The following is a 14,823-nucleotide window of genomic DNA, read 5'->3' on the forward strand; positions in this document are numbered from 1 at the left end:
ATGGTGCTCCTTCCTGGAGATCCCTAAACGCAGCACCCCTTTCTGAGGAGCAAAGGCACCTCCATGACCTGCTGTCTTTGTCAAACTGCAGTTAGGTAGCTTTGCTTTTTTTTTTTTTTGAGACAGAGTCTCGCTCTGTCGCCCAGGCTGGAGTGCAGTGGCCGGATCTCAGCTCACTGTAAGCCACCTTTCAGGTTCACGCCATTCTCCTGCCTCAGCCTCCTGAGTAGCTGGGACTACAGGCGCCCACCACCTCGCCCGGCTAGTTTGTTTTTGTTTTTTTCAGTAGAGACAAGGTTTCACCGGGTTAGCCAGGATGGTCTCGATCTCCTGACCTTGTGATCCGCCCGTCTCGGCCTCCCAAAGTGCTGGGATTACAGGCTTGAGCCACCGCACCCGGCCTTTTTTTTTTTTTTTTTTTTTTGAGATGGAGTCTCACTCTGTCACCCAGGCTGGAGTACAGTGGCGCAATCTCGGTTCACTGCAACCTCCACCTTCCAAGTTCAAGTGATTCTCCTGCCTCAGCCTCCCGAGTAGCTGTGATTACAGGCATGCACCATGGCACCCGGCTACTTTTTGTATTTTTAGTGGAGAGGGGATGTTTCACCACATTGGTCAGGCTGGTCTCGAACTCCTGACCTCAAATGATCCGCCCACCTCGGCCTCCCGAAGTGCTGGGATTACAGGTGTGAGGGACCACACCCGGCCACCCCTTATTCTTTATATGCTGTATTAGGGTGGTACCTTTACAATTGATGAGTCAATATTGACACATTATTATGAATTCAAGTCCACAGTTTACATTAGGGTTCATTGTTTGTGTTGTAGTTTGTGAGTTTTGACCCATGCATAACTACATCATACATAGTAGTTTAACTACCCTAAAAGTCCCCTGTGCCTCATGTTTTCATCTCTCCCTCTTCACTCCCAAGCCCCTGGCAACCACCAATCTTTTTACCATCTCCATAGTTTTGTCTTTTCCAAAGCGTCTCAGAGTTGGAATCATAATATTCGTAGCTTTTCAACTTGCTTCTTTCATTGGGTGATATGCATTTAAGTTTCCTCCATGTCTGTTCCTTTCTTTTTGAGACTGAGTCTCTCTCTATCGCCCAGGCTGGAGTGCAGTGACACCATCTCAGCTCACTGCAACCTCCGCCTCCTGGGTTCAAGCGATTCTCCTGCCTCCGCCTCCTGAGTAGCTGTTATTACAGGCGCCCACCACCACGCCTGGCTCATTTTTATACTTTTAGTAGAGATGGGTTTTTGCCATGTTGGCCAGGCTGGTCTCAAACTCCTGACCTCAGGTGATTTGCCCACCTGGGCCTTCCAAAGTGCTGGGATTACAGGCGTGGACCACCGTGCCCGGCCTAATTTTTGTATTTTTAGTAGAGATGGGGTTTTACCGTGTTGGCCAGGCTGGTCTCGAACCCCTGACCTCAAATGCCTGGCCTGCCTCAGCCTTCCAAAGTGCTGGAATTACAGGCGTGAGCCACCACACCCAGCCTAATTTTTGTATTTTTAGTAGAGACGGTGTTTTACCATGTTGACCAGGCTGGTCTCGAACCCCTGACCTCAAATGATCGGCTTGCCTTGCCCTCCCAAAGTGCCCGGATTATAGGCATGAGCCACAGCGCCCAGCCTCCTCCATGTCTTTTCAAAGCTTAATAGTTCTTTTCTTTTTTTGAGCCAGAGTCTTGCTCTGTCACCCAGGCTGGAGTGCAGGGGTGAGATCTTGGCTCACTGCAGCCTGGAACCCCTGGACTAAAGCAATCCTCCCTCCCCAGCCCCTCAAGTAGCTGGGACTACAGGCACACACCGCCACATCGCGCTAATTTTTCTATTTTTTTGTAGAGACAAGAGTTTCACCATGTTGGCCAGGCTGGCCTATCCAGCCTGGGTGCTATTCAAAGCCTGAAATGTCAAGGGCAGGCAGAGGACAGTGGCAGGGGCTACGTCAGAAGATGGCTGAAAGCCTCAGGGAAATGTTTTGTTTTGTTTTTGTTTTTGAGACGGAGTCTCCCTCTGTCACCCAGGCTGGAGTGCAGTGGCACGATCTCGGCTCACTGCAGGCTCCGCCTCCCGGGTTCATGCTATTCTCCTACCTCAGCCTCCCAAGTAGCTGGGACCACAGGCGCCTGCCACCACACCCAGCTAATTTTTTTGCATTTTTAGTAGAGACGGGGGTTTCACCACGTTAGCCAGGATGGTCTTGATCTCCTGACCTCGTGATCCACCCACCTCAGCTTCCCAAAGTGCTGGGATTACAGGCGTGAACCACCGCGCCTGGCCGGAAATGTGTTTTAATTGGGTGGATCGAGCAGGAGTTCAGCAGGTGAGGGAAAGGGGAGGGGACACACATACCGGACACAGGTATGGCATGAGCTGTGGCTCTGGGGCAAGATGGTGAGGAGCACAGGGGTGCCCGAAGGTTCAGTGCCTGTAGTTGGGAAGGCCACTCCAGGCTGAGTGATGGGGCCAAGCCAGGGGGCTGATACCCCAAGGACTCTCCCATGATGAAGGGATTCCTGGACAGCTGTTAGTCAAAAATTTCCAGCTACCCTCCTGTCTCCTTTCTTTCCCAAAGCCTTTCTGCTTGGGCTCACTTGCCAAAATGTGCCAAATGTGAGACACGGCACCCTCCAGGCTGGAAGTGGATGTCCTGTCCTGTCACCACAACACACCCCTGACCTTATGGCTGTGACTCAGCCTTCTTCCAGCCCAGGGTTCTGCCAGCCCCAAGCTCACCCGCCTTTGGCACTGGCCCATGTTCCAGCTCCACCAGCTGGGCTGTTCTTCCCCACAAGCCAGCAGGTGGTGGGCAGGGTCTGAAAACTGCCTGCCCGGGAAACCATGGGAGGGGAGGGGCAGCACCCAATGGCAGGTATGCCTTCATGGCGGCTAACAATAGCCGGAAAGCAACCAGACCCAGGCACAGGTGTGCAAACTTGGTCACCTGGGAGGTAGGAATAGCCATTACCCTCATGTCACCATCTGCAAGGAAATATACTCAGAGAGGTGACGGAGCCAACCTGAGCTCACACAGCCAGTTAGGTGGGCAGGGAGTGCCTCCACGGCCTCCTAATTCCAGAGCTCAGGTTTTTTCTCTGGAGGTGTCTGGTACCGTTCTGCACACTGGGGCTACTGAGGGGACTGTGATGACGAGCTCCTGCCCTCATGGGGCAGCCCTGCTCAGTGGGGAGAAACATTCAACGAAACAAGCAGCGAGCAGAAATTCCTTCTCAGGGCCACGGAGCTCGGCCTGTCCTCGGGCCTGGCTTCTCTGTGTCGCTCAGTTCCCAGGCTGGTGCTGTCCTTCCCTGTCCCAGAAGTCCCAGGGCAAAATCTGGGTCTCCCCTGAAAGCTGGGTCAGTGCAACACATGGCCTTCAGCTGAGGGCACTCAGAGGCAGAAAGGCCATCTTTTCCATGTGTCCCTTCTACGCACCCCTGGGGGGAATCCGGCCTCTGCTTGAACTTGCCCTTGATGGGAGACTCATTACCTCACAAAATGAACCATGCCATACCCAGGCAATGTTAATGGAGACATCCCCTGGCCCCTAACATTCGGCTAAGCATGGTAGCTCATGCCTGTAATCTCGGTACGTTGGGAGGCTGAGGTGGCCGAGGATTTGCTTGAGTCCAGGAATTCGAGATTAGCAGGGTTTTTTTTGTTGTTTTTTGGTTTTTTTAAGACGGCGTTTCGCTCTTGTTGCCCAGGCTGGAGTGCAATGGTGTGATCCCGGTTCACCACAACCTCTGCCTTCCAGGTTCAAGTGATTCTCCTGCCTCAGCCTCCCAAGTAGCTGGGATTACAAGCATGCGCCACCACGTCTGACTAATTTTGTATTTTTAGTAGAGACGGGGTTTCTCCATCTTGGTCAGGCTCTTCTTGAACTCCTAACCTCAAGTGATCCACCTGCCTCGGCCTCCCAAAGTGTTGGGATTATAGGCATGAACTATCACACGTGGCCGAGACTAGCCCTTTTTTTTTTTTTAAGATGGAGTCTTACTCTGTCACCCAGGCTGGAGTGCAGTGGCGCGATCTCGGCTCACTGCAAGCTCTGCCTTCCGGGTTCACACCATTCTCCTGCCTCAGCCCCTGCCCAGCAGCTGGGACTACAGGCGCAAGCCCCCATGCCCAGCTAATTTTTTTGTATTTTTAGTAGAGACAGGGTTTCACCGTGTTAGCTAGGATGGTTTCAATCTCCGGACCTCGTGATCCGCCTGCCTTGGCCTCCCAAAGTGCTGGGATTACAGGCGTCAGCCACCGTGCCTGGCAAGAGATTAGCCCATTTTTAACCCTTCCTATTGCCCTGACACCTCAACATCCCCACACACAGGCTGAGAGCACCCCACCCTGGCAGCCAGGCAGCCCCGTGGAATAAGCCTGGTCCCTGCCCCAGGTTCCCTTCCAGCCTTCCCCTGAGGGTCACCCAGTCACTTTGAAACACACCGGCGAGATCTGCTCACGTCTCTGGCTAGTGCCTTCCGCCCTGACCCCCAGGAAAGGCACTTGCCTGCGGGACCTCAGGCCCTCACGCTCTCTTGGCCCTGCATCTGCTAGGTGGGCCCGCTCCCTGTGGGCTCCTCCCATCCAGCCCCCTACATGGGGGCCAGCCTTCCTCTCTGGGGCCCGTGAGTGTAATTGAGCCCTCACCTACACCTCTCTGAGTGTGATTTCTGCGGCTGTGCTGGAAAGACCCCAAAAGGCCAAAGGGGCTTCCCTGTCTCCAGCACTCCCTCCCTCCGTGGAGCCAGCGCCCCTCGCCCATTCCTTCTGTGCCCTGCTCCTCACTCGGCCCCCAGAAACACACACATGTCATGAATTGCCCCTCATCACCTAACAGCCTCTGAAATCCTTTGTGTTATACCTAACTCATCCCTTCTTTTTTTTTTTTTGAGACGGAGTCTCGCTCTGTCGCCCAGGCTGGAGTGCAGTGGCCGGATCTCAGCTCACTGCAAGCTCCGCCTCCCGGGTTCACGCCATTCGCCTGCCTCAGCCTCTCGAGTAGCTGGGACTACAGGCGCCTACCACCTCGCCTGGCTAGTTTTTTGTATTTTTTAGTAGAGACAGGGTTTCACCATGTTAGCCAGGATGGTCTCGATCTCCTGACCTCGTGATCCGCCCGCCTCGGCCTCCCAAAGTGTTGGGATTACAGACTTGAGCCACCGCGCCCCGCCCCTCATTCCTCCTTGAGACTAAATGTCTTTGATTTCTCAATCATCCCTCGCCCGCCAGCTGCTCTCCCTCCGTTTTTGCTGCTCTGACATTGTCCATAAACACTTTGACAAGTGACCAGCATTGCCTGAGCATGGAGAACAGAACTCGGCCCTTGCCCTCCAGTTCCCCCTTATCTCAGCCTGGGGATGGATAGCAAAGACCCAGGCAATAGGAGCGACACAGCAGGAGGGCAAGGACCATCCCACATGAGTAGATGGCCTGGTTCCCACAGTCATTCAGCCATCACCTATCAGTGCTGCAAGTGTGTCAGGCTGGGACCAGGCAGGGGCCTGTGGAGCTGGAGGCTATGCCGGGGAGAAAGCACAGAGGCACATGCCTGACCTGGATCATCTCAGGGATATGAGTGCTTTGGAGAAAACGGAAGAAGGTGGTAAGAAAGTGGGGCTAGAGGGACCATCAGGAGAGCCTCTCTGGGACCAGCCATGGTGGCTGACGCCTGCAATCCCAGCACTTTGGGAGGCTGAGGGCAGGTGGATCACCTGAGGTCAGGAGTTCGAGACTAGCCTGACCAACATAGTAAAACCCCATCTCTACTAAAAACACAAAAATTAGCCGGGCGTGGTGGCGGGTGCCTATAGTCCCAGCTCCTCAGGAGGCTGAGACAGGAGAATTGCTTGAACCCGGGAGGCAGAGGTTGTAGTGAGCCAAGATCATGCCACTATACTCCAGCCTGGGTGACAGAGTGAGGCTCAGTCTCAAAAAAAAAAAAAAAAAAAAAAAAAAAGGAGAGCCTCTCTGGGAAGGTGGAAGACAGGACAGGCTGCTCCAAGTGATGAAAGGAGCCAGGCCTGCAGAGATGGGGGAAGAGAATTCTAGTAGAGGGGCCTGCCATGCAAAGGCCCTGAGGCAGGGAGGGGCACGGCGCTTGAAGATTGCTGTGTCTCCAGCAAAACCAGCAAGGGCAGAAGGAAGGGGGTGGAGGGGGAGGCCAGAGAGGTGAGGAACCTGAGTTTATTTATGTTCCAGGGGAGGCCTTTGGAGGGCATTAGGGCTCTGATAGAATCTGATTTATGCTTTAAAATGCAAGAGAGGTTGGGCGTGGTGACTCATGCCTGTAATCCCAGCTCTTTGGGAGGCTGAGATGAGAGGATCACTGAAGCCCAGGAGTTACAGACCACCCTGGGCAACATAACAAGACCCCCATCTCTAATTTTTTTTTTTTTTTTTTTGAGACGGAGTCTCGCACTGTCGCCCAGGCTGGAGTGCAGTGGCCGGATCTCAGCTCACTGCAAGCTCCACCTCCTGGGTTTGCGCCATTCTCCTGCCTCAGCCTCCCAAGTAGCTGGGACTACAGGCACCCGCCACCTCGCCCGGCTAGTTTTTTGTATTTTTTTTTTTAGTAGAGACGGGGTTTCACTGTGTTAGCCAGTGATGGTCTCGATCTCCTGACCTCGTGATCCGCCCGTCTCGGCCTCCCAAAGTGCTGGGATTACAGGCTTGAGCCACCGCGCCCGGACGTATTTTTAAAATAATAATAAAATAGAAGAGAAAGAAGAGACCAGTGGAGACTAGAGTCACCAGGAAACGCTTCATGGAATAGGCAATGATGCCTTCTTGAAACCACAGAATTACAGAGGAGTCATTATTTCCTATGAGCAGTACAAAAATCACCCCTTTAAACATGCGGCTGGGCATGGTGGCTCCTGCCTGTAATCCTATGGGAGGTCAAGGTGGGCGGATCATGTGAGCCCAGGAGTTTGTCTGTTTTTTGTTTTGTTTTTGTTTTTTTAGACGGAGTCTCGCTCTGTTGCCCAGGCTGGAGTGCAGTGGTGCAATCTTGGCTCACTGCAAGCTCCGCCTCCCAGGTTCACGCCATTCTCCTGTCTCAGCCTCCCAGGTAGCTGGGACTACAGGCGCCCGCCACCACGCCCGGCTAATTTTTTGTATTTTTAGTAGAGATGGGGTTTCACCGTGTTAGCCAGGATGGTCTTGATCTTGCGATCTGCCCACCTCGGGCTCCCAAAGTGCTGGGATTACAGGCGTGCGCCACCACGCCCAGCTGAACGCAGGAGTTTGAAACCAGCCTGGGCAACATGGCAAAACCCCATCTCTACAAAAAATACAAAAAAATTAACCGGGCATGGTGGCACATGCCTGTAGTTCTAGCTACTCAGGAGGCTGAAGTAGGAGGATCACCTGAGCCTGGGAGGTTGAGGCTGCAGTGAGCTGTGATTGTGCCACTGCACTCCAGCCTAGGTGATGGAGTAAGACCCTGTCTCAGGAAAAATAAAAAATAAATATCAAAACAGTTTCTCCCACGAAGGTATACAAATGGCCAATAAGCATATGAAAAGATACTCAACATCATTAACTGTCAGAAAAAAATGCAAATCAAAACCATAATGAGATACCACTTCAGGGGAGCAGTGGTTCACACTTATAATCCCAGCACTTTGGGAGGTCAAGGCAGGCTAATTGCTTGAGGCCAGGAGTTCAAGACCAGCCTGGGCAACATGGTGAGACGCTGTCGCTGCACAAAAAATAAAAAATTAGCAGCCGGGCATGGTGGCTCATGCCTGTAATCCCAGCACTTTGGGAGGCTGAGACAGGTCAGGAGTTCGAGATCAGCCTGGCCAACATAGTGAAATCCTGTCTCTACTAAAAATACAAAAGTTAGCCACATGTGGTGGCGCGTGCCTATAATCCCAACTACTTGGGAGGCTGAGGCAGGAGAATCGCTTGAACCCAGAAGGCAGAAGTTGCAGTGAGCCGAGACCACAGCATTGCACTCCAGCCTGGGTGACAGAGTGAGACTCTGTTTCAAAAAATAAAATAAAATAAAATAAAATAAAATAAAATAAAATAAAATAAAATTAGCAGAGTGTGGTGGCATGCACCTGTAATCCCAGCTACTTGGGAGGCTGAGGTGGGAGGATCACCCCAGGAGGTCAAGGCTGCAGTGAGCTGTGATCATACCACTGCACTCCAGCCTGGACGACAGAGTGAGACCCTGTCTCAAAAAAAAAAGAGCTATCAGGCTGGGCATGGTGGCTCACGCCTGTAATCCCAGCACTTTGGGAGGCCGAGGCAGGTGGATCACAAGGTCAGGAGTTCAAGACCAGCCTGGCCAAGATGGTGAAACCCTGTCTCTACTAAAAATACAAAAATTATTTTGCCGGGTGTCGTGGCGGGCGCGGTGGCGGGCGCCTGTAATCCCAGCTGAGACAGGAGAGTCGCTGGAACCTGGGAGGTGGAGGTTGCTGTGAACCGAGATGACGCCATTGCACTCCAGCCTGGGCAACAGAGCAAGACTCCATCTCAAAAAAACAAAAAGAACTAGTACAAGGTGCAGGAAGAGAAGCTGCCCGGTGATGTTCTTGCTATTCAGCCATGGCCTCGAGGCAGCATTGTTCATAACCATGAGTAGCCTGGCCTCTCTGAACAGCTCCTGAAAAGCACTTTTGTTACTGTAGCTTTGCAGTTTACCTCCTTCTATGTTCAGGGCTCAAACCCCGTTTAACACGCGCCCCCTACTGGGCCACTGAGAACTGCTCGTCTCTGCAGGTCCCCCTCCACCCGGTGTGCAGGCTCCCTGTGCGCAACTCCCCTCCTCCAGGCTCCAGGGCCCAGACTGAGTTCACATTCTGGTCTGCACTGCCAGATCTCCCTCCAGCCTCTCACCAGCTCCATCATCCTCTGATCTGCCCCAGAGGCACATCTCTAAGAACACTAATGCCATCACTCAAAAACATTTGGCTGGAAGCTGGGCACGGTGGCTCATGCGTGTAATCCCAGCACTTTGGGAGGTGGAAGACGGCAGATCACTTGAGGTCTGGAGTTCAAGAACACCCTGGCCAACATGGTGAAACCCCGTCTCTACTAAAAATACAAAACTAGGCCGGGCGCGGTGGCTCAAGCCTGTAATCCCAGCACTTTGGGAGGCCGAGACGGGCGGATCACGAGGTCAGGAGATCGAGACCATCCTGACTAACACAGTGAAACCCCGTCTCTACCAAAAAAATACAAAAAACTAGCCGGGCGAGGTGACGGGCGCCTGTAGTCCCAGCTACTTGGGAGGCTGAGGCAGGAGAATGGCGTAAACCCGGGAGGCGGAGCTTGCAGTGAGCTGAGATCCGGCCACTGTACTCCAGCCCGGGCGACAGAGTGAGACTCTGTCTCAAAAAAAAAAAAAAAAAAATACAAAACTAGGTTGCGCGCAGTGGCTCACGCCTGTAATCCCAGCACTTTGGGAGTCCGAGGCGGGTGGATCACGAGTTCAGGAGATTGAGACCATCCTGGCTAATATGGTGAAATCCCATCTCTGCTAAAAACACAAAAAAATTAGCCAGGCATGGTGGCAGACGCCTGTAGTCCCAGGTACTCAGGAGGCTGAGGCAGGAGAATGGCATGAACCTGGGAGGTGGAGCTTGCAGTGAGCTAAGATCATGCCACTGCACTCCAGCCTAGGTGACAGAGCGAGACTCCGTCTCAAAACAAAACAAAACCAGCTGGGCATGGTGGCCCATGCCTGTAATCCCAGCTACTCGGGAGGTTGAGGCGTGACAATCACTTGAACCCAGGAGGCAAAGATTGCTGTGAGCCGAGATCGCGCCACTAGCCTGGGCAACAGAGTGAGACTCCATCTCAAAAAGAAAAAAAAAAAGAAAAGAAAAGAAAGGAGGGAAGGGAGGGGAGGGGAGATCAGGTAAGTTAAACCAGGGGTCAGGGGGAAATTTGGCCAAGTGGCAGGCAGGGTGGGCCTCGGCCTGAAGGAATGCCGTGGACCCGCAGACTTGCTCCTGCTGACAGAGCACCAGCGGCTGGGCAGGAGCACGAATGAGGTGGGTTTGCGTCTGTCACTGGAGGAGTGCTCCGAACGCTTCTCAGGACAAAAGCAGGAGGCTGCCACTGTTCACAGGGTGTGAGATCTAATATGGTTCAGGCTGGGGCAAATCAGTGAAGACCAAAATCCCTCATTTTCCACAATGAGGGACTGGAATCAAAGGTGGATATGCTCCCGCCTGCTCCCAAAGCGTCCTCACGTGCCCCAGGCCCTCCGCTGGGGTACAGTTCACGTTAGGTGACACACAAACAGCCTGAGGGTGCCCGGTCGCTGAGCAGCTACAGACGCTGTGCGTTACCAGCAGGTGGGGCCCTGCAGGAGACCTTGGCCTCCCCAGACCACAGGGGCTGCAGGGCTGCTGCGGGGAGGGGGCCAGGCAGCCGCAGCACAGCTGGGAATGGCTGCAGAGGGGAGGGTGGAGAGTGCGCTGGCCCCTGGGGGGACTCAGAGAGGCGTTGTGTGTGTTTGGCGCTGGTGGATGTGGTGTGTGGCGGTGTGAGCCAACAGGCCAATGGGCGGCAAGCTTAGGAGGCTTTATGGAGTGCCCTGAAGAACCACTGTGTGGAGGGGAAATGGTCCCTGTGAGGAAAGTCCCAGCAGCCAGTGGAGCGCAACCAGATGCGGGCCCAGACTGGTGGGGTCTCCCCGGGAGTCCAGGTGGGAGGCAGAGGAGGAAAAGGGAGACAGTGAGAAGTTTGTCACCAGGCCCTCACTAATACTCGGGGAGCAGCCCGTGTGCAAAGGAGGTGAAGGATGGTGGTTTGGTTTTGTTTTTTGTTCTGTTTGAGATGGAGTCTTGCTCCATTGTCCAGGCTGGAGTGCAGTGGTGCGATCTCGGCTCACCGCAACCTCCGCCTCCTAGGTTCAAGCAATTCTCCTACCTCAGCCTCCCATGTAGGTGGGATTACAGGCATGAACCACCACACCCAGCTAATTTTTGTATTTTTAGTAGAGATGGGGGTTTCACCATGTTGGCCAGGCTGGTCTCAAACTCCTGACCTCAGGTGATCCACCCGCCTCGGCCTCCCAAAGTGCTGGGACTACAGGCGTGCGCTACTGTGCCCAGTCGAGGATGGGTTTATATTGGGAAAAACGAAGCCTATCAGACTTGGTGAAAACGACGACAGGATGCAACCTTCTGGCCTGGGACCCACCCAAACAAGTGGAAAACAGCAACGGCTCCTGGACAGCTCCCAGCAGGGCTCACTGCTCGGGCCCAGCCTAGCGCTGAGTGGGGCTGTTCCTGGCCCGACAGCCTCCCGAGGCCGGCTGCCAACGCCACACCCTTCCCATCCGTGTCCTGGAAGTGCTCAGAGGAAACATCTGCCCAGAACATGACATCACTAATGAGACAGTCACTATATGACATAAATCCACTTAGCACAGCCTCACCCTCACCTAGCAACTGGGTCACCAGCAAACTAACCACTTGGTGTGACTTCTCCATTAGGACTACGTGGCCCGGGAGCCTCAGAGGCCAACGTTCCCAACCAGGGACTCCACCCTTCTCCCAGAGAGAGGCAAAAACAAAACAATGGAACTGAGAACCCGGCGGAAGAGCTGGGAACGGTTAACAGGGTGTCTCACCTCTGTGTGTAGGAGCCGAGGTGGAGCCGCCAGCTGTGCAGAGGACGCCCCCTCCTGGGGGGTAAGAGCAGAGGACGCCCCCTCCTGGGGGGTAAGAGCAGAGGATGCCCCCTCCTGGGGGGTAAGAGCAGAGGACGCCCCCTCCTGGGGGGTAAGAGGCCTCACATGAGGCAGGCGGGCAGGGTCCCTGTGGGGTGGCATTGGCTGTTTCTGAGGCAAACAGAACTCCCCCCCCCCGGCCTTTTTTTTTTTTTTTTTTAGACGGAGTCTCACTCTGTCGCCCGGGCTGGAGTACAGTGGCCGGATCTCAGCTCACTGCAAGCTCCGCCTCCCGGGTTTACGTCATTCTCCTGCCTCAGCCTCCCGAGTAGCTGGGACTACAGGCGCCCGCCACCTCGCCTGGCTAGTTTTTTGTATTTTTTTAGTAGAGACGGGGTTTCACCGTGTTAGCCAGAATGGTCTCAATCTCCTGACCTGTGATCCACCCGTCTCGGCCTCCCAAAGTGCTGGGATTACAGGCTTGAGCAACCGCGCCCGGCCCTTTTTTTTTTTTTGACGGAGTTTCGCTCTTATTGCCCAGGCTTGGCGCAATCTCGGCTCACCGTAACCTCTGCCTCCTGGGTTCAAGAGATTCTCCTGCCTCAGCCTCCAGGCTAATTTTTGTATTTTTAGTAGAGAAGAGGTTTCACCATGTTGGCCAGGCTGGTCTCGAACTCCTGACCTCAGGTGATCCACCCTTCTCGGCCTCCCAATGTGCTGGGATTACAGGCGTGAGCCACTGCGCCCGGCCACAGAACTCCCCATTTTATACAGTGGGAAACAAAGGCGCAATGACCCTGGGGATAGGCTTGGGAAACAGCTGATAAACAGCAGAGCCAGGCCACAAGGCCAAGTCTGACGCGGGGGCTCCATCCCACACCCGCTATCAACAGCAAACACATTAAAACTAAATGCCACGGCTGGGCACAGTGGCTCACACCTGTATTCCCAGCACTCTGGGAGGCTGAGGCAGGCGGATCCCCTAAGGTTAAGAGTTCGAGACCAGCCTGGCCAACATGGTGAAGCCCTGTCTCTACTAAAAATACAAAAATTAGCCAGTAATGGTGGTGTACATCTGTAATCCCAGCTACTTGGGAGGCTGAGGCACAAGAATCGCTTGAACCCGAGAGGCAAAGGTTGCAGTGAGCTGAGGTCACGCCACTGCACTCCAGCCTGCTGGGCGACAGAGCGAGACTCTGTCTCAAAAAACAAAACAAAACAAAACAAAACAAAGCAAAACAAAACTTAAACACCAGGGAACACACACAACGCACATACCAGTAAGATCGTGAAGAAGGAGCGCCTGAAAAGTCCACCAATTGCAGTTTATTTGGAGTCTAGCCAAGTACCATTTGTATTGTTTCTCTCACTTTCTATTCTACCATATGTGTTGAAAAGATCTATTTTTCCCTAATTGGCAGTGAAACGTCATCAAATATATGTAAAATATACACACACAATATGGCATGTACACTTAACACACGTCCATGCATGGGTACTGAGAGAGCTTGGGCAAGGGTTAGGGAAGACCCTTATCTGAAGGACATACCCTTGGTGCCATTTGGGAGAACAAACTCCTGTTACTAGCATCGCAACAAAAACAGGTGGCAAGTTTTTTTGTTTTGTTTTTTTTTTTTTTTTTTTTTTTTTTTTTGAGAGGGAGTCTCGCTCTGTCGCCCAGGCTGGGGTGCAGTGGCCGGATCTCAGCTCACTGCAAGCTCCGCCTCCCGGGTTTACGCCATTCTCCTGCCTCAGCCTCCCGAGTAGCTGGGACCACAGGCGCGCGCCACCTCGCCTGGCTAGTTTTTTTTGTGTGTATTTTTTTAGTAGAGATGGGGTTTCACCGTGTTAGCCAGGATGGTCTCGATCTCCTGACCTCATGATCCGCCCGTCTCGGCCTCCCAAAGTGCTGGGATTACAGGCTTGAGCCACCGCGCCCGGCCAACAGGTGGCAAGTTTTAAAGATAAACTCAAGACAGCGAGTGAAGCTTCAGCAAATACATGTTAATACGACCGTGAGTAAAAGGCCCTTCCTGGCCGGGCGCGGTGGCTCACACCTATAATTTCAGCACTTCGAGAGGCCAAGGCAGGAGGATCACCTGAGGTCAGGAGTTTGGGACCAGCCTGGCCAACATGGTAAAATCCCGTCTCCACTAAAAATACAAAAATTAGTTGGGTATGGTGGCGGGCGCCTGTAATCCCAGCTACTCGGGAGGCTGAGGCAGGAGAATCCCGTGAACCCAGGAGATGGAGGTTGCAGTGAGCCTAGATCTTGCCATTGCACTCCAGCCTGGGTGTCAAGAGTGAAACTCCACCTCAAAAAAAAAAAAAAAAAAGAAAGAAACAGCAATGTAACTCGTGTGTTATTACTCAGATGCATCTGTCCGTCTACCCGCCGACTCAGGTCCTCTCCATACACTCCTGTAAGTCACTGGGCTACCAGAAGACTGCATGAGAACACCATGCTCATCCAGCCTGTCTTGCAGCCATAGGTCCTCTTACAGCTCCTGGATGCCCACGCGCTTCCCTGCAGCAAACCCAGCCGCTGATGTCATAAAAGGGACAGCCGGACCTGGCTGCACTCATCTGCTTCAATTTACTACAGACTCATCCACAAACCTTAAGTGGCAGAAACAGGTCTTTCTGAAGCCAGGTGTGGTGGCTCATGCCTGTAATCCCAACACTTTGGGAGGCTTAGGCAGGAGGATCGCTTGAGCCCAGGAGTTCGAAACCAGCCTGGCCAACATGGTGAAACTCTGTCTCTGCAAAAAAATATTAAAAATTAGCTGGGGGTGGTGGTGTGTGCCTGTGGTCCCAGCTACTCGGGAGGCTGAGGTGGGTGGATCACTTGAGCCCAGGAAGTTGAGGCTGCAGTGAGCCATGATTGCACCACGGCACTCCAGTCTGGGTGACAGGGCGAGATCCTGCCTGAAAAGAAAAAAGAAAAGAACACAGGTCTTCCTGGGATCACCTAGACAAAGGCCTTTGTAAAGATAAATCACTGAGGAATATTTCTAGTTGCCTGTTTTCTTCAAAATCACAGTCAAGTAAGCCAGGTGCGGTGGCTCACATCTGTAATTCCAGCACTTTGGGAGGCTGAGGTGTGCAGATCACCTGAGGTCAGGAGTTTGAGACCAGCCAGCCCAACATGGTGAAAGCCCGTCTCTACTAAA

Source organism: Macaca nemestrina, chromosome 15, assembly GCF_043159975.1.
Source record: "Macaca nemestrina isolate mMacNem1 chromosome 15, mMacNem.hap1, whole genome shotgun sequence".
Classification (NCBI taxonomy): Eukaryota; Metazoa; Chordata; class Mammalia; order Primates; family Cercopithecidae; genus Macaca; species Macaca nemestrina.